The sequence below is a fragment of the Amblyomma maculatum genome, chromosome 10 (assembly GCF_055883805.1).
Source record: "Amblyomma maculatum isolate TAMU_Amacu chromosome 10, ASM5588380v1, whole genome shotgun sequence".
In the NCBI taxonomy this organism is placed as follows: domain Eukaryota; kingdom Metazoa; phylum Arthropoda; class Arachnida; order Ixodida; family Ixodidae; genus Amblyomma; species Amblyomma maculatum.
Window position 1 is genome coordinate 104958054 of NC_139353.1, and position 16703 is coordinate 104974756.

The window sequence follows — 16703 nt, forward strand, 5'->3', positions numbered from 1 at the left end:
AATTACAATGTACACCGGCATTTAGTATGTGGAACCGAGATGTTCCTGAATTGAACGGTTGAACGAAAAAAATCTCCAGCAAAAAACACATCATCTCAGTACCACTGTCAGTTGTGAGCAGTCTTGGCCTACTGGCTGAGACTTCATACCACAAAAATGCATACTCCGGCTAGGTTACTATACATTCTGGCTATTCAGTGGATAATTATAAGGAATACATGTTGACCAAAAATGCTTGCCCGTATGCTCTTGCTGCTTATCAGGGGTTGCAGCACTTAAGAATCAGCAAACAAGTCTTTTTTACCAAACGTTATTAAACAAAGGTAAGGCTGTTCATACGCTTCGCTTCCATGCAACATGCAAAAATCGCTCATTTTGTCCACCGCCACATACGCGCACATTATTGAGGCTTGAATACTCTCTGGAACGAAAGGGTGGGGGACACCAACCGTGGTACCAAGCACATCTAGAGGGTAGATCACGTAGTGCATGGTATGCAGTCCGTGCTGCTACTTTTATGGCAGTGCTTCGAAAACGAGCACAGCAATCGCACCAGTATATTCTTAGCACTCAGCCTGTATCAGCATGCACTGGCGTAACCGGCGTGTGTCGCTCATAAAGTTTCTGACCCGAGGAAGACACCTCGTAATTCGGCACTCAGATCTTGAACGGCCCCCATCCTAGCCGTCATTGCAGGCTAATCACGATCACAAGTTAGAACCCACACCCAACAGTCCAAACTGGCTGCGCGAATCATCCAGCAGAGGACACTGCGAAGAATTGCGGCATTTTCAAGCAGCATTTACAGTAATTTTGTGGAGCATCTAAGACTCCTCATCGTAAATTGTTTTCAACAAGATGCGATATCACTACAAACGCAGTCCACCAGAAACACCAACGCGTCTTTGCCTTTAGGCACATCGCAAAGTCGCTAAACACTTCAAAAGGAGCGCTTCAACTGCAGGCTGCGGAAACATAGAGGTAACATCACATTTCAATACAAAAAAGCAGCTATCTAGAAAGTATTACAGAATACAGGCACAGACCAAGACAATCAATAACGACCTTATCCCATAAAGCACGTGTAAACAAATACCAACGTTAAATGTACATCACCAAACTAAAGAAACTTTTTTTTAGCAAGAACGAAAGTATCAGCTTAAAATCACGTGCGAAATAACAGTTCATGCAGATATGTCAATGCACCATGATTTCCGCAAGATTGTAGTGGCACACCAGCCCTAAATTATATGAAACTCAATTAACAAATGCAATTCACCTAACCAACAACACAGTAGATCTTGAATAAGACAGCAAGTTGAACGAGGCGGGAAAAACAAAACATTATGTAGATCGGTGGATGGTGCGGGATCCTAAGAGGTTAGTCGAAAAACGTGCACTTCGTTATCGGGTTCAAGTTTGATCCCGGGTGGCACTTGAACGCTTCTGCGAATGGCGCGAAATTTGCCACCGCCTTGTTGCAGTCGCCGCCATACAAGTTGTCGTCTGGCGTCTTCGAGCAGCTGAGGAGGCAGGCGGTGATGAAGAACACTTTCTCCTCTGTCAGCTCCTACATCAAAGAAAGCGTGCATGGTGTCATTGATATCCTGCATTAAGGCTGCGTGAAAAGGTTTGTAACAGATGCATGTACATATTTACTACCTATTATTGCTGTTTCACCTCTCGCAGTCTTTTGCCTGCTGAGTTGCTCCGTTTCTTCGTGCTCGAATAAGGAAACAATGCGCACAGACCCACATTCGGCACATTGTAGTCACGGCGAAATATAACCAATAATCTTCTTAGAGGCCCCATGTGAGCAATATCCACCGTTTCGGCAATGCTACAAGAATAGCTGCCGTCACAACCCGTCCTCGCGGGTAGCTCTACGCGGCAGCTCGATTTCGGTACTTGAATGGTAGGTCGCATATAAGGATGGTGACAAATTAAGCATCGATAGGACCCAAAACTGAAACCGCACAATAAAACTGTATGCTTTGTTGCTGACGTTACATGACCGCAGGTTAAAAGTTTTGAAAATGTGTGCACTACAAATAGGAATTTATGTACGGTTTCCCACCGTCACGGATTTCATTAGAATTACATCCAGTTGCTCTTCCAAACCATCAAGTACAAAAATATCCACTCTAATTAAAGTCGTCAAAACAGCAGTCATGTCATATGGCCCAGCTCAGTGGATACACTGCGCCAATCAGTTTTGTACCTCTTCTGTGTGCCAAAAGTGCTTAAATGTGAACGTAACCTCGATCGCATGCGTTCTCTTAAAGTGTTGCGGTCATCTTGCCGAAAGTTAGGGTACAGTATCGAATATGACAACAAACGTGACAAGTGGATCATTAGAAGGAGTTTCTAAGACAGGCACTCCAAGAAAGAAAAAAAAAGTTTCTCACAGTCGCAATGATATTAAATTCTTCATGCCGAGAGTTAAATTACGGCTTCCGGGGGCCCTTCAACATGCACTGATATCGTACAGAACATGTGCCTTTTGTATAACCACAACGGTCGAAATAATACTTTCCATACCGAGGTAGAACCCGCTAACAGGATCAACTACTGGACAGGAATGATTCATCGCAAGAGCGGTGGGCGCTTATGCAGATCATTGACACACGCCATAGCTTAGGGCTGTCCTCACCCTACGTTCGTTCATATGCTCTTGGCGTCGCGTCTGTACATGCGCTTGCTAAAGAAACTAATAGCTTTAAACAATTTTTGATTGAGTTCTCATTTACCTGCTCAGAACAGGGAATTGCTGGGCCAGCTGGTTCGTGTTTATTAGCAATAGCTCAACGAAAAAAAGACCCAAGACTGTGTATTTATCCCCACTCACTGCTAAAAGCTTACATAGGAAAAACTATCAGTGCATGAACGAAAGGCTTTGAAAGCACGGCAACTCCTGTCGACAAGGTAATGGAAGCAACATGGTATTTCATGTGCAAATATGGAGAAGCCGTTCACAATTGTTTTACCGGACCTGAATAATTCGCTAGAAAAAGACTAGACACGAACGCGAGCTTCTGAAGCCGTTTAAGATCAAAAATATGACTTTCATAAGTGATCTATCCGTCGTGATCATCAAGAAAGAGCGCCGTGCCTCGTCGCGTACTTTAATTGTGACCTCATTTGGTTTTGTGCACGTGCACCTGGACAGGAAGGTGGTTTTAAGTACGTGGTTGCGTCAAGAATAAACCAGTTCTATTCCGGCGGCTGTGTGCGTGCTTTCTCTAGTCTTGCGTCTTTATTCGCTTTCTTTCGTATCCCGTTGCAATTGCAACCTATTTCCCCAGCGGTGGCTTTCTAGAGCATCTGCTTCATATTTGGGAGGTAGCAGGTTCGTTTTGAAAATTGTGGAGGCGTTTCTACAATGATAAGTGGTGTTTGTCCAAGACATTTGAGGCATGTTGCGTTTCACGACTCCGTTTCATGTGTGCATGGAGTCCTCATTACCTCCGACCACAAGTGAAACCTCATAGGAATATGATATCACCCACCCATCATTCTCACCCTACCTCTCGAACATGATCTTCCCCCTTCCCCAGTGTGTAGTAGCAGGCCAGTGTCTCTTAACCACCGGCTGACCTCTCCATCTTCTCATTCGTTTCCTGGTTCTGCCGGATAACCACCTGTTTGCAATGGGTACAACATTTTTCCCGGTCTGCTGAACGGCTCTTTTAGGGTGAAATGCTTGGGAAAGAGGTTAAGGTCCCAAAAAGGGCCATGTATGGAAATTTTTCCACAAGACACGGTAAGAATCACTGACCAATCAGCACAATTTTGCAATCCGTACTGCGCTGCCCATCTGTTGCACCGTCCACGTGATGTCTGACACAGGGCACAAACTATGCGACGTAAAAATCCCCAAAACTTCAATTGTCACCATGTAAAAATATCGCAGATCAAATGGGGCATTCGAGAGCATGGCGAAGCGTTGAGAATTCTGCAACGACGACAACCCCTGTCATGCTAGCTCCCCTAGATAACTTTAAGATCCCACATTCTTTACCTAAGACATCTGATATTAAAGCTTTCGCAAGGTTCCGTTCAACATACATGAAATGACCTAGCCATCAGTTCATAATTATGTCGGCGAAGTGGGCCAGACTTTTGAACGTTACGTGAGATATGCGCTTATGCAATCCAGCCTCCAACACGACATTGCAAACGCATGGGAGCCTTTCGGGGAGTAGAAATGATGGAGATGCCACTCTTTCGTCCAGCCAAGAAATAAGTAATGATTTAGGTTTTGAGTGTGGCTGATTTTACGCCGCTCAGTGGTCCTCCAATTCATGTTTTGGCCACCGCAATTCTTTTTTTTTTGTATCCAGAAAATTTACAACCAGGATTCTCCTTGCTCAGGTCGCAATATACAAATGGATGTCCGAAAAAGAAAATTCAATATCCTAACTTTGGTCAGTATTACGCGCTTATTTCTATCAATATAAAATACATTACTTCTCTTGCCAAAGGTTGGGTGCTCAGAATTGCACCACTCAGCCTGTTCTTGCGGTACGTACAACTTTGGACAAAAGTCCCCAAGCCGCGAAATTTCGTCTCACGACTCCATTTCGTCTCAGCCGCGAAATGAAGCCGTCATACCATCTTTCAAAGGAAAAGGCATTTCATCATCATCATCATCATTATAATCATCATCGTCTAGCAGCAGCTAGCAGCAGCAGCTAACAGCTAGCAGCAGCAGCAGCAGCAGCAACAGCAGCAGCAGCAGCAGCAGCAGCGGCAGCGGCAGCAGCAGCAGCGGCAGCGGCAGCAGCAGCAGCGGCGGCGGCGGCGGCGGCGGCGGCGGCGGCGGCGGCAGCGGCGGCGGCAGCAGCAGCAGCAGCAGCAGCAGCAGCAGCAGCAGCAGCGGCGGCAGCAGCAGCAGCAGCAGCGGCAGCAGCAGCAGCAGCAGCAGCGGCAGCAGCAGCAGCAGCAGCAGCAGCAGCAGCAGCAGCAGCAGCAGCAGCAGCAGCAGCAGCAGCAGCAGCAGCAGCAGCAGCAGCAGCAGCAGCAGCAGCAGCAGCAGCAGCAGCAGCAGCAGCAGCAGCAGCAGCAGCAGCAGCGGCAGCGGCAGCAGCAGCAGCAGCGGCAGCGGCAGCGGCAGCAGCAGCCGCAGCGGCGGCGGCGGCGGCGGCGGCGGCGGCGGCGGCGGCGGCAGCAGCAGCAGCAGCAGCAGCAGCAGCAGCAGCAGCAGCAGCAGCAGCAGCAGCAGCAGCAGCAGCGGCAGCAGCAGCAGCAGCAGCAGCAGCAGCAGCAGCAGCAGCAGCAGCAGCAGCAGCAACGGCGGCAGCGGCAGCTGCAGCGGCGGCGGCGGCGGCGGCAGCAGCAGCCTGACTATACCCACTGCAGTGCGAAGGTCTCTCCCATATTTCTCCACTTAACCCGGTTCTGTGCTAGCTACATCCACTTGACCCCTGCGAACTTCTTAACCTCATCCTTTCTGCCGCCCCCTGCTACGCTTTCCTTCCCTTGGAATCCAGTTGTTTACCCTAAGCGACCATTGGTTATCCTCTCTTCGCACTACATCTCCTGCCCATGCCCATTTCTTCTTCTTAATTTGCACTAGAGTGTCAGTAACGAGCTTTTTCTCTGACCCATTCTGTACGCTTCCTATCTCTTAATTTTAACCCTACCATTTTTTGTTCCATAGCCCTCTGCGTTGTCCTCAAGTTAAGTAGAACCCTCTTGGTTAGCCTCTACGTTTCAGTCCCATAGGTGAGTGCAGGTAAAATGAAACTGTTGTATACTTTTCTCTTGAGCGATACCGGTAAGCTGCTAGTCATAATCTGCGAGTGCTTGCCAAATGCGCTGCATCCCAATCTTATTCTTGTTATTTCCTTTTCGTGGTCCAGATCCGCGGTTACTACCTGTCTTAAGTAGACATATTCGCCTACTACTTCCAGTGCTTCGCTACCTACTTTCTACTTTTTCTGTCTAGGTCATCAATAATTATTTGCAGTTTATCCCCCGAGTTACTTAGCAAGGCAATGTCATCAGCAAATCACCAAAGGGCATTTAAAATGTTAGAAATGTATTTGTTACGAGAGTAATATACTGTCTCATAAAACTTCATAGCCCTTTAGTCTTTAATGGCTCCGTGACGGCTCCATATGATGGCTGAAACTAAAATTTCTCACCTGCAGGACTTGTGAACAAGTTGTTACATTGAGTCGTATATTACGCAAGCCACAAACACATTCCTAGAAGCAGCAAACATCAACCTATATAAGTTTCGTGCACATAATATCCCACGGCAATGTTAGCCGAATATTTGAAATCACCCACTAAGGATAGCTGGAGATCGTCGTCTTGGAGCTCATTCTTGAAGGCGGCGAAAGCGACCTCCATGGCAGGCACTTCTGGAAAGAGGCTGGGATTGCCAACCAGGCAGACAGTCTAGCACGCGGTCTTTGAAGGTGCTCTTCACGGCTTCGCTCAACCATGATGAGACAATGTTGCCCAACGGGTCCACCTGTGCAGGAAAGCTGGATTGAGCTTCATTTTATCAGTATGCAACAGTTTAGTGGTTCAGAAAAGAGCATAAAAGACAGACCTCAATATAACAATGAACATTGTGAGCATAAGCTAACGGTTGGTGGTGGTCAAGAGGCAGTTTGTGTGATAGAAATAAACTTTTCCTCTCTTTTTGCCTCTTCCATAAACTCAGAAACTTAGTTTGATTCAAGGAGTTTATGCAATTTTCTTGCGTGCAATATATACGTTTACAAAGAAACCAAGCAGTTTCTTCGGAATTTACATATTATACATATACACAGATTGGTCAAAACAGCTTTAAGGTTACGTAACGTAATCACAGAAATTATGCCTAACCGGTTTACTGAGCGTCTTGAAGAAATTCTCAAGAGTAAGGTTAGCATCGACTTCAAGACAACAGTCCCACTGAGGTAATTATGACTAAACATTTTGCGCTTTCGCACTGGATGCGCTTAGCAGAGGTAAGCCCTGTAATTAGTTTCTTTCTTTACATACAATTTATAATGCTGTTTGGCTGATGGGGCGACCATGTGTATTACGTCATAATCTTGGAACTCGCTTCTAGGGGAACTGGCAACTCGACAATGTCGCGTGCTCCTGTACTGTCACATAAACTGCTAACCAATCAGCCCTCAGCCATGCAAACTGGCAGAGCATCCACCTATTTACCTACAAAATTCCCTCATTGGTCAAGGGGTTGACATAAGGTCGAGTGTCGTGGCCGAGTACTGACGGATTGACGTGCGCGTGACGTCACTTGAAATTTTGACCTCTCCAACCAATCAAAGTTGTGCGCCACTACAGTCGCAGTTCGCTCTCAAGACATCACACGTGTCCTAAACGACGTACGATGCCAAGGCAGAGAGTTTTCTCTGAAAATAGTTTCTAATGCTATAAAATTATTCTTCAGCGAATATAGCATTCAGTACACTCCCACAAAAACGAGAGTGTTTTTGCAACCCACGCCAAAGTATGTGCTTCGTTCTGGCAACCCAGTCCGCAGAAATGCGAAAGAGAATGGGCAGCCAAAGGAACTGCAGATGCCGAAAGAGCACTCATGACAGGGACGCAAACCTTAGCGCTGCATTTACTGCAGTAAGCCACTAACTTCGTTTTATCTCGTACTTCTGGGCCTTTCATATGCAACTTCGCTTCCAACGAGGACTGTGCGTGCTCCATGAATGCTGCCAGACTACAATCCCATGTTTTCCCCATAACTTGAGTGAAGGTTTCAAAAATTAAATACTTGAGATAAGCCAAGAAATGCCTTTGCCAGCTGCTCTGCGCAACACAGGCATCTTTGTTTCGGGAATAATTATTTAAGTTATTTTTTTAATTTACTTAATATTTACTTTAAACAGTAAATGTGATTTGCAACATGTAGAGCAGCTTCAAAAACTTCCATCTCGTTTATTTTCGGTAAAGGAAGCCGCGCATGTGTCTTTTTTCTGAACTAGAAAGGAAGCCCGCGTAATGCGAAAACAATCAATGCGCGCCGCGATCTTGCTGCTCCCAAGCTTGCATTGGGCGAGCCAAAATCACCTTCGGTCGTGACTCAGTGACCTAGTTAAAGCGCGAGGCTGATAAATTAGCGATGGCTGCAGCCCGCTCAGCCGGCGCGTTGCGCACGCTGCAGCTTGCACGCTTGCACCGTCCACGTGCGCCGACTGGCTGACGTGAGCGAAGAAAGTACCACAGATATATCGGCTTGCCCCTGCACACGGGCCAGCTGATTTCCTGAACTCAAGCCATGATTAAAGTAGCACTATCGTCGTGAGCGCATCCCCCTGTTGAGTTTTTTTTAATTCGTGGGCTTTCTTTGGAACTCGGAAAAAAGATACGCGTCCCACTTTCTTTCCCGACAATAAATGTCTTAATTGTTTATGAGCAGGCTCTTCAATTTTTAAATTGTACATATTATCTATCGTCAGTATTAAGTAAATGATATCGATTATTCAAATTAACTGCTTCTGAAACACATATTGCCTTTGATGCGTAATATGGAAGGCAGCTGTTTGCAACTGGTTCCGTGGCCAATCTCAAAAATGTAATTTTTAACCCGTGGCCCAAGTTAGCTGGGACGCGTGGTATAAATGTGTAGAACTCTCCGATTAAATGTCGTTTATTTCATGATTTATTGTTCTTGTGTACACCTATCAACATTAGGATTGATGTCGGTGCCCCTAAGCGATCCAGTCATCGACACCAGTGTGCAGCACTCCATCATCGGAATGTTTTCAGCAGGCAATCCCTGTTTAAACGCTGCAGGGCTAAATAACTGTTTTGCAGAAACTCCACCATCGACGTTAGCGCCGTTAGCGAGAAATCCCAAGCAAGGGTGACGGTAGTTTGCAGACCACCCGCTGATAGGTCAGGTGCTTGTGCGACTTCGCAATACCACGCGACCTGCTATTGTGGTGGGTGAGAAAGCAATCGAACCCACCAGGGGCGTTGAATCCAGCGCCAGGTACGCTAATCCTAAACAAAGCAGGCACGTTTATATACGGATTCGTGAAGCGGCGCTTGCCAGATAATGGGCGCTCTTCCGTATAGTGTAGTATCGTAGGAAGGCACGCTAATGATTAGGTGTGAGATTACAGTGGCAAAAGCTAGGGGTCCGCAACTATTCGAGTAGTAACATGTATTTAATTCAGGTACAACCGGCAAGTGAAGCAGCAGACAGGAGCCGCTAACGCAGTCATGTCATTCACTTGAAGGTGGAGCTTAACCTTACCAATAATTGTTTTGCATTCAATAAGATGAACAAATTACAATTAATGATTTGTATAACACGATAGCTAATAGCAACGAAAATACCTCTTAAAAGAATCAAGCATGGTCCGTGCGTTGACTATCAGCTTATACTTCGGAATGAGCAAGCTAAGATATGAAACGTAATCAAGGCTAACTTGGGAATAATATAAATATGGCCACATTTAATTCAGTAACGTCCCACGTCATTCAGCTGTCCGTCCCAGAGCGTCATTCTGGACCGGCTACAAGAACATTGCAAAGGCTTTGGAAGCGGATCCATTTAAAGAAATTGCCGTGAACTGGTCGCAACGGCTCACTCTTACACGGAAATTCAGAACTAAGGGGATAGTAAAATTCATCCAATGTAATGGAGAGTAAAATGTCGCAGAGTGTACAACGAGACTAGCCACGACAACGGAACTGTGAATTGCGTTTCCCGTATGCAGATCCCGCTTACCTTGACACCTTCGCTGTCCACAGCGCCGACAAGCTCCTTTGCGTAAAGATAACCCACGCCGCCGTATAACATGGCCTTTGTGCCCTCCTTGTAATATAACGGCGGGGCCAGAGCTCCCAATGACAGAGAGAGCTGGTTCAGTACGTGAACGTATTGAGCGTACGGCTGGGCCATACTTTCTCCGATCCGCAGCTGCTGCAAGCCGGCGTCGGAGCCGATAAGGCCGCGCAGACTGCGCCGAGTCTCGATCCAGAAATGGGCAAAGGAGGGGGCACTCTCGGGAAACTTGGTGTACGCCTCCTCAAGACCCTCAGCAGTGAGAAACTTCTTATCCGGCCACAGCACGCTGCGCACGGCACGGATCTTCTCGGCCGCGACACCTTGAGTCGCATTGTCCAGCCATGGTACGGCAGATGCCTTCTCGAAGGCAGTCTGTGGAAGCATGAAGCTCACCTGTATGCTCTTACTACGTGCATGAGACGACAGAGATGCTAACGTGCCGTCTAGCAGTGTTCGCGCTGTGAAGATTATATATGAGAGATGCCTGGAACCACACGCGAAGAGGATGACTCCCTCTCGACGACCCACAAGACTTCCAACTTCATCCGAACAAAACGTAAACGATAGATTCGTCAAGAACATTTTATCCAAGTGCTACGCGGGATCACGACAGCCTAAATACAATAATTGTTAGGGGAATTCCTTTTGAAATATGTCGACGATTGTCATCACGCCCGGAATTTTATTTTTTAATCTGTTTTTTTTTTATTCGGTTGATTTCTTAACTCATAATTTCCAATGGGATTCTCAAATTTGTAATATAGCAGTTGCTAATTTCAAGGCCCAGCAAGTTTTCATATATGTATATATTGGATCACCGGCCACTCTTTAAGCCCACAATCCTCTCTTCCGTTTTTACTAACATCTACAGCACATACATTGTCATTACATTCATTAATGCTTAAGCATATGAAATTGCTGGTTGTGACACTACATCCATGGACAATGTGGACAACCATATTGCGGCAAACTATGCGTTTGAAGTGCCCAGAAACAGTGCTAAAATTATGTTATTTCTCGATGTTAAACTCCCCGTTTGAAGACGCTATCTGGCCGGATCCGCATAAAAATATCGCTCACTGGCAAGCACAAAAGTAACAAGCGTTTTGGATAACAGACCAGTGAGCTGGAAGGAGCTTTGCGTGCCATGTCGCGTTTAACGTGCTCTGTTCACGTCATGTTACAATAAGCTTATGAATAAAGACTATGCATTGTTTTAAGCGTTGGTTAACCAAAATGTTTACTCTGCGCAAAAAAAAAAAAAAAACATATCGGAATTCACTGCTTTAGAGAAAGTGAGATAAATACGAGGTTAGGAATGCCAGCATATGTCGGCACTGTAATCAATCGACAAGCATCTTACGCCAGTAAACATTTGATGCAATGTGGACTGGATCGACAACCGAAATTGCTCAATATAAGTCTGGCGCCTGAATAAAAACATTTGCAAGCTGCTTCTTTGGCTATTATAGCCATCGATAATAGCAATGGGCAACATACGGAAAGGGGCAATAACTCGGCAGTGTTCGAAAACAGCGTCACTTGAACGTACTGCACTGTGCTAAACAATATGCCTACCTTACGACATAGAAGCGTGGCTTAACCATTCTATAATACTTCAGGTCTACGTGCTCTATGCCGCCACGCGCCTTCTCTGAGCTTGGGTGAATCCAAAAAAGACGGTCGAGTTAGTCCTTGCGCCATATATCGGCACTGTGCGTCTTATGTGAGCACAAACGTTCTGATAACAAGCAAGAATGATAGTTCTCACGGGGCTATTCGGTTTTAAAGAGCACGCATGTGTTGCATATGACCTCTAGAAAGTTTACCTACAAGTAGATAGAAAAGGCGTGGGCGGTAATCAAAAAAGCTACCCTGAGAGGAGAACACAGATGAGAAAAAAGACGAGAAGAAGAAAGGAACATTTAGTCACAATATGTCACTGCAGAAGACTGATATTAGCTAACAAAACAGAGCCTTGTGTGCTTTCAAAGCAGTTGATAGGCCAAGGATTGTATCCGCCAATAAAGGGCGAGGATCGAGGCGACCAACGCTCAAAAGCGTGGGAGGCTGCTGCTTTCTGAGAAGAAAATATTTATAAACCCCTGTCCCAAAATTTAGAAATATTCAAATAAGGCACAGTGGAGCCATCAGAAATGAATCTGAAAAAAAGGCACGCTGTTCTGCGACATTTTTACGCTTGCCAACTTTTCTTACTGGGCGAATCAAAATAAATATGCAGCCGTACATTCGTTTCCACTGGTTACAGCCTAGAGTCTAAGCCGCCAGAAAACGTTGGCTGTGGCTTAGCTCTGTTTAACCCTGGTTGAACTGCAAAAGCAACTGCTACATGATTATACTTGCGGCCAAAGGGAGAATGGGATGCATAAGTTCACTCACCGGTGTTACATCATTTTTTGCCACAGCCATTCGCGCACAGAACACGCACTTTCAAAGAGGTTGTTCGTGAAGCGGTGGTGAAACTCGCGTGGCAGACTAGGGCTCGCCCACTCTTTGTGCAAAATCTGCGCGCCGGCCACCTTCCCCATCTACAGGCTCAACGATTAAACCGGCCAGAGCCCTCGTCTTTGTTTTCTCGAGACGTGCAGCGAGCTCTTCATTCGTTGCTTTGGCACGCCGTCTCCTGAGGCTTTCTTTGCGCCTGCCAATTGTGGCTACGGTATACGAGTGTGGAGTGAAATGTTTGGCTGCGTGCGACCGAGCGTTGCATCGAACACAACCAGCATTCCGTTGAACGCATCAATTGCACCGGCGTTTTAGGCGGTGGTAGTAAAGACGGTGGTAGTAAAGGCGGTGGTTGGTAGCCTGACATCGAACAACTAGAACTCAATGCCTAAGCACAAGCACTTTATTTCCAAGAAGAAAAACGTTTCCTCGAGCTGGTGCCCTTGAGACCTCTTCAGGTGTTTACATTTCCTCTGGCTCTGGGTTTCAACTTTGCATGCCGACCAAAGCTATGATGACATCATAGTGAAGGAATTTTATGCACATGCATGTTTCAGCGATTTAGTATATGAGAAGCAGATGACGTCGCAGTCAATGCATTGTTTTATTTACCACTGCCTCTTGAAAATGCACGGCTAAACCTATCTCAGAAGCACATATATCGATCCTATACAGCCCTTGCCCCCACGCATTCAGAATTGTTTTTAAAATAAAACTTGATTATGTCATATTGAGCCCCACACTTATATACAATTTAAAGCAAGTCATGTTGTCCGCACTTCTCTTTCGTATATTGTTTTCTGCAGCCAAATGTGCACACAGTACTCTATGTACTGATTGTTTCGCTCTGTGCATTGCCTCCTTGCAAATTGAACACTTAAAACTCTGAAGGACACCTAATCCGCGACTTCGAGGGTATCACGTGATCTTTTAGTGGCTACCACCTGTCCATTCCCTTGCTGCATCGTTTTTTTTTATGAACATTGCTACTAATTTAATCATTATTTTTGTGAACCTGTCATCCAAGATACTCTTGTAGGTTTTCAAATTAAATAAAATGTCATTACACGTTCATTAAAAGTCTCGCATAAATCAAATCGTACGAGCATGTCTGTTGGGCGCAGCGTGTCCCCACCTCGCAAATTGGAAAAAATGATGCCAACAAAAGCCTGCGCACTGCCCAGCGTTGAGTTGTACAGTATGTTTCAGTCTATATTATTGCCACAATTAATCAAATGGCTATTGGACATTCGCCCAAAGTTTCTCAGAGAGACATCAGAGATACAAACGAAGTGGTCTTCCCTGCTGCGACATATATCTCGCTTTGTAGATAAAGACAACAGTCATCCACCTCCGATGATATCGGCGTTCTTTCCTATTGTCAAATGTTGCATAAAGACGCTAATAGCGCTTACGTCTTTTATACCCGTCATCCACCCTTCTCTGCTACAGTTTAAAATCGAGGATTTAAGAATTGTTCAAGTTTCTGCCCTTACCTGTACGATGTTAGCCAGCTTGGCGTCAATGATCCCACGCTCCTCATCAGTGAAGTAAGTCACCGCCGCCATAGCGGCCACTAGTACTTTGTAGCTCGCCTCAACCTGGCTGGCGCAGAACAAGGTTCGCACTTGATTGGCTCGGCGCTGACTTCCATGCAAAATGAGCAGGACAGCGTCGGGGTTGGCGACGGCTGCGTACGCCTCCAGGAACAGCCACGCCAAATTACGGCGCACGCACGCTGCTATCATTGAACTTGCCGAAAATTTGCAAGGTCGCATCGAGCAGGTCCAGGTCACTTGTGAGCAATAAATCTTCCATCGTGAAAGGCGGCTCAATCTTGAGCATTCCGTCGATTACATATTTTAAGTAGGCCGCGTTCGTGAGATGCAGGACTTTGCCCAATTCTCCCAATGGCATTACGGCAGGCACTCTCACGTTGCCCTTGCTCGACGAAATGAACACGTCAAAAATCTGCAGGAGCATACTGTAAGCTTCCTTAATTCTTTCCGGCGGCAGCGATATGTGTTGGTCCTTAGCAAAATGCTTGAAGATGGCGCTGTAGACTCTGTCGAAAAACTGCCTTGGTATTTGTCTAAAGATGGTTCTCCACTCCAGCATAAGATTGTTCGCAGAGAAGAATAGACGTCGCTTCTGGCCGTCATCCGCCGCGGATGGGAGTAAGTTCAGCGAAAACCAAAGGTTGACGTTCCAGTTGAAGGCGAGGTCGAAGAGAACTTCCACTGGAGTACTTCCTGTAGCATTTTCTGGCGGATCCTCTGGCCAGCTGAGGCCATGCTCGCTCATGAAATTCTTCAAGACGCCTACTTGTGAGCCCGTCTGCGTCATGCAGCTGTTGAACATGGCAGAAGCTTTTCTTCCGGCGGGAAGCCGGGCGAGTCCCTCTGCTAGTGTGTCGGGTACCCTCGCCAGCCACGACATCACCATGTCCGTAAGCACAGAGCGAGACATGTCAGCGAATTCTTTGCGGGGCTCCCAACGACTGCAGACGTGCGCAGTGAAATCTTTGCACGGATCCACGTTCATGTCCAGCTGGAGTTCGATTAGGGCCCTATCAAAAACACAAAGACATGCGACTCAACTGCTGCATTCCCGCCCTGTGTCACACAGCATTCAGACCACAGCTTAAATGAGAGGGGGATACGTGTACCCTACTACTTAGACCAAGTGTTGCGGAACGAAGTGACATGTGTCGCTTTCTGAGTGCGTCACCTTTTGGAACAATGGCTTATGTAGCGCACAAGCTTAGGATTTTACACAGTACCTTCCGCTTTTTGCGACGTTTTCAAAACTGTAAATTCACACCAAGCGGATGGTTGAACACGCGCATACGCCTTTCTCTTCTCTTCTTCATAAGGCCTAAGAATTCCAGCGAGGCTTCGGACGACAAATGTAATACACAATGGTTTTATCTGACCAGCCGGATAGTGTCGGTAAAATTCTGGAGATGGAAATGTCTTAAGGAAACAACGAGCAGGAGAACGATCCGATGTTTGGCAGATTCAATATTATTTCCCAGTAACATTTTTGTACAGTGAACCAAAGCATCAGCTGGACTTTTGGCGACATCTGGTAGCCGCTGCGTCTATTGGTGCAGGTTTAACCATGCCCTTTATGATTACCTCAGCTGCAACGACGCGCTTCACCGTGGAGGCCACATATGTGTGGGGCCATCTGGGAATCGCTGCTTGAAGCGGCATATATTAAGCCTCCTTATGAATGGTTATGAAGAGGCAAAGTAATCACCAGGTGGTTTAGTGCCTATGACACTATGCTACTGAACCGCAGTAAACGGGTTTAAACGACACAGTTTAAACCCCATCGGCTCGAGGCCACTGCAATGATTTTTTATTGATAAATCACTTGTAGTGATCCTGCTGACTAACGGGCTACGTCACTCTTTTAGTTGGTAAGATTGAAAGGCTCCTCGCGCGTTACAGCCGCTATACCGGACTCAGTTTGAATTATCTGTGCGAGGCCACGTGATTGTAACCTCACCAAAAAGAACGGTGGCACAAACAACTGTAGGACAAGATTCTTAATCGGCGTTACTGAGTGTATGAGCGTTTTCGCTCTAAATGTTCGGGATACACTTAAGCTACGCATTACATCAGTTATTCGACAGTGTTAATGGATCTACTCAGCAACCTCTTGTGCACTTTCCAGGCCATTCCGTAAAAAGACAATTACAACCTTTATTTTTTAATTTACCGCGATACACACAATCAGTTTCTTGACAAAGTCAAATGAATGTGCTTTGATGGCATAGAAGCATCTTCTCTGACTCGCCAATCATGCAGGAATCACGATACCATCTCCATATGAATACAGTCATTTTTCTTTCAGTGTAATTATTTCACATTCTTACGATGCAGGCATCGTAATTAAGATTAACAAGCACTATAAACTGATGGTTGTACAGGCGTACGCACCTACATGTATTCATGATGACCAAACCGTTTGGAGCTTCTACAAAGATGCAGAATCGGCAACGCGGAATGGAAACACGTAGTATACTGCACTAATGGGCGACTTCAATGCCAAGGTAGGAAAAAAGCAGGACGGAAATTAGGGAATGGGGGAATATGGCATTGCTTCTGGAAAGAGCAGGGGGAGTTACTAGTTCAGTTTGAAGAGCGCAATAAATTAAGAATCATGAATACCTCGTTCAGCAAATGGAGGACCCGGAAGTGGACATAAAAAATTGCTAATGGTGAGACGAAAAATATAAACTGACTTAATACTGTGTTCTACACCCACCATTATGCAGGATGTATAAGTAATCGGGAAAGTCCGATGCAGTGACCACAGGATGGTATGGTTTTTAATTATTCTCAACCTGAAAAGGGAACTAAACAGATTAGTAAGAAAGAAGGCAGTCAACGAATTAGTGGCAACGGGGGAGCAGAAAGTTCAGGATCTCGCTACAGAATAGATATTA

General features: G+C 46.0%; 1 pseudogene; it reads right to left on the minus strand.

Annotated features, from left to right (window-relative positions):
- Positions 1-206: 206 nt before the first annotated feature.
- Positions 207-16703, minus strand: part of LOC146177179 (neprilysin-1-like) — a 38540-nt pseudogene continuing 22043 nt past the window's right edge.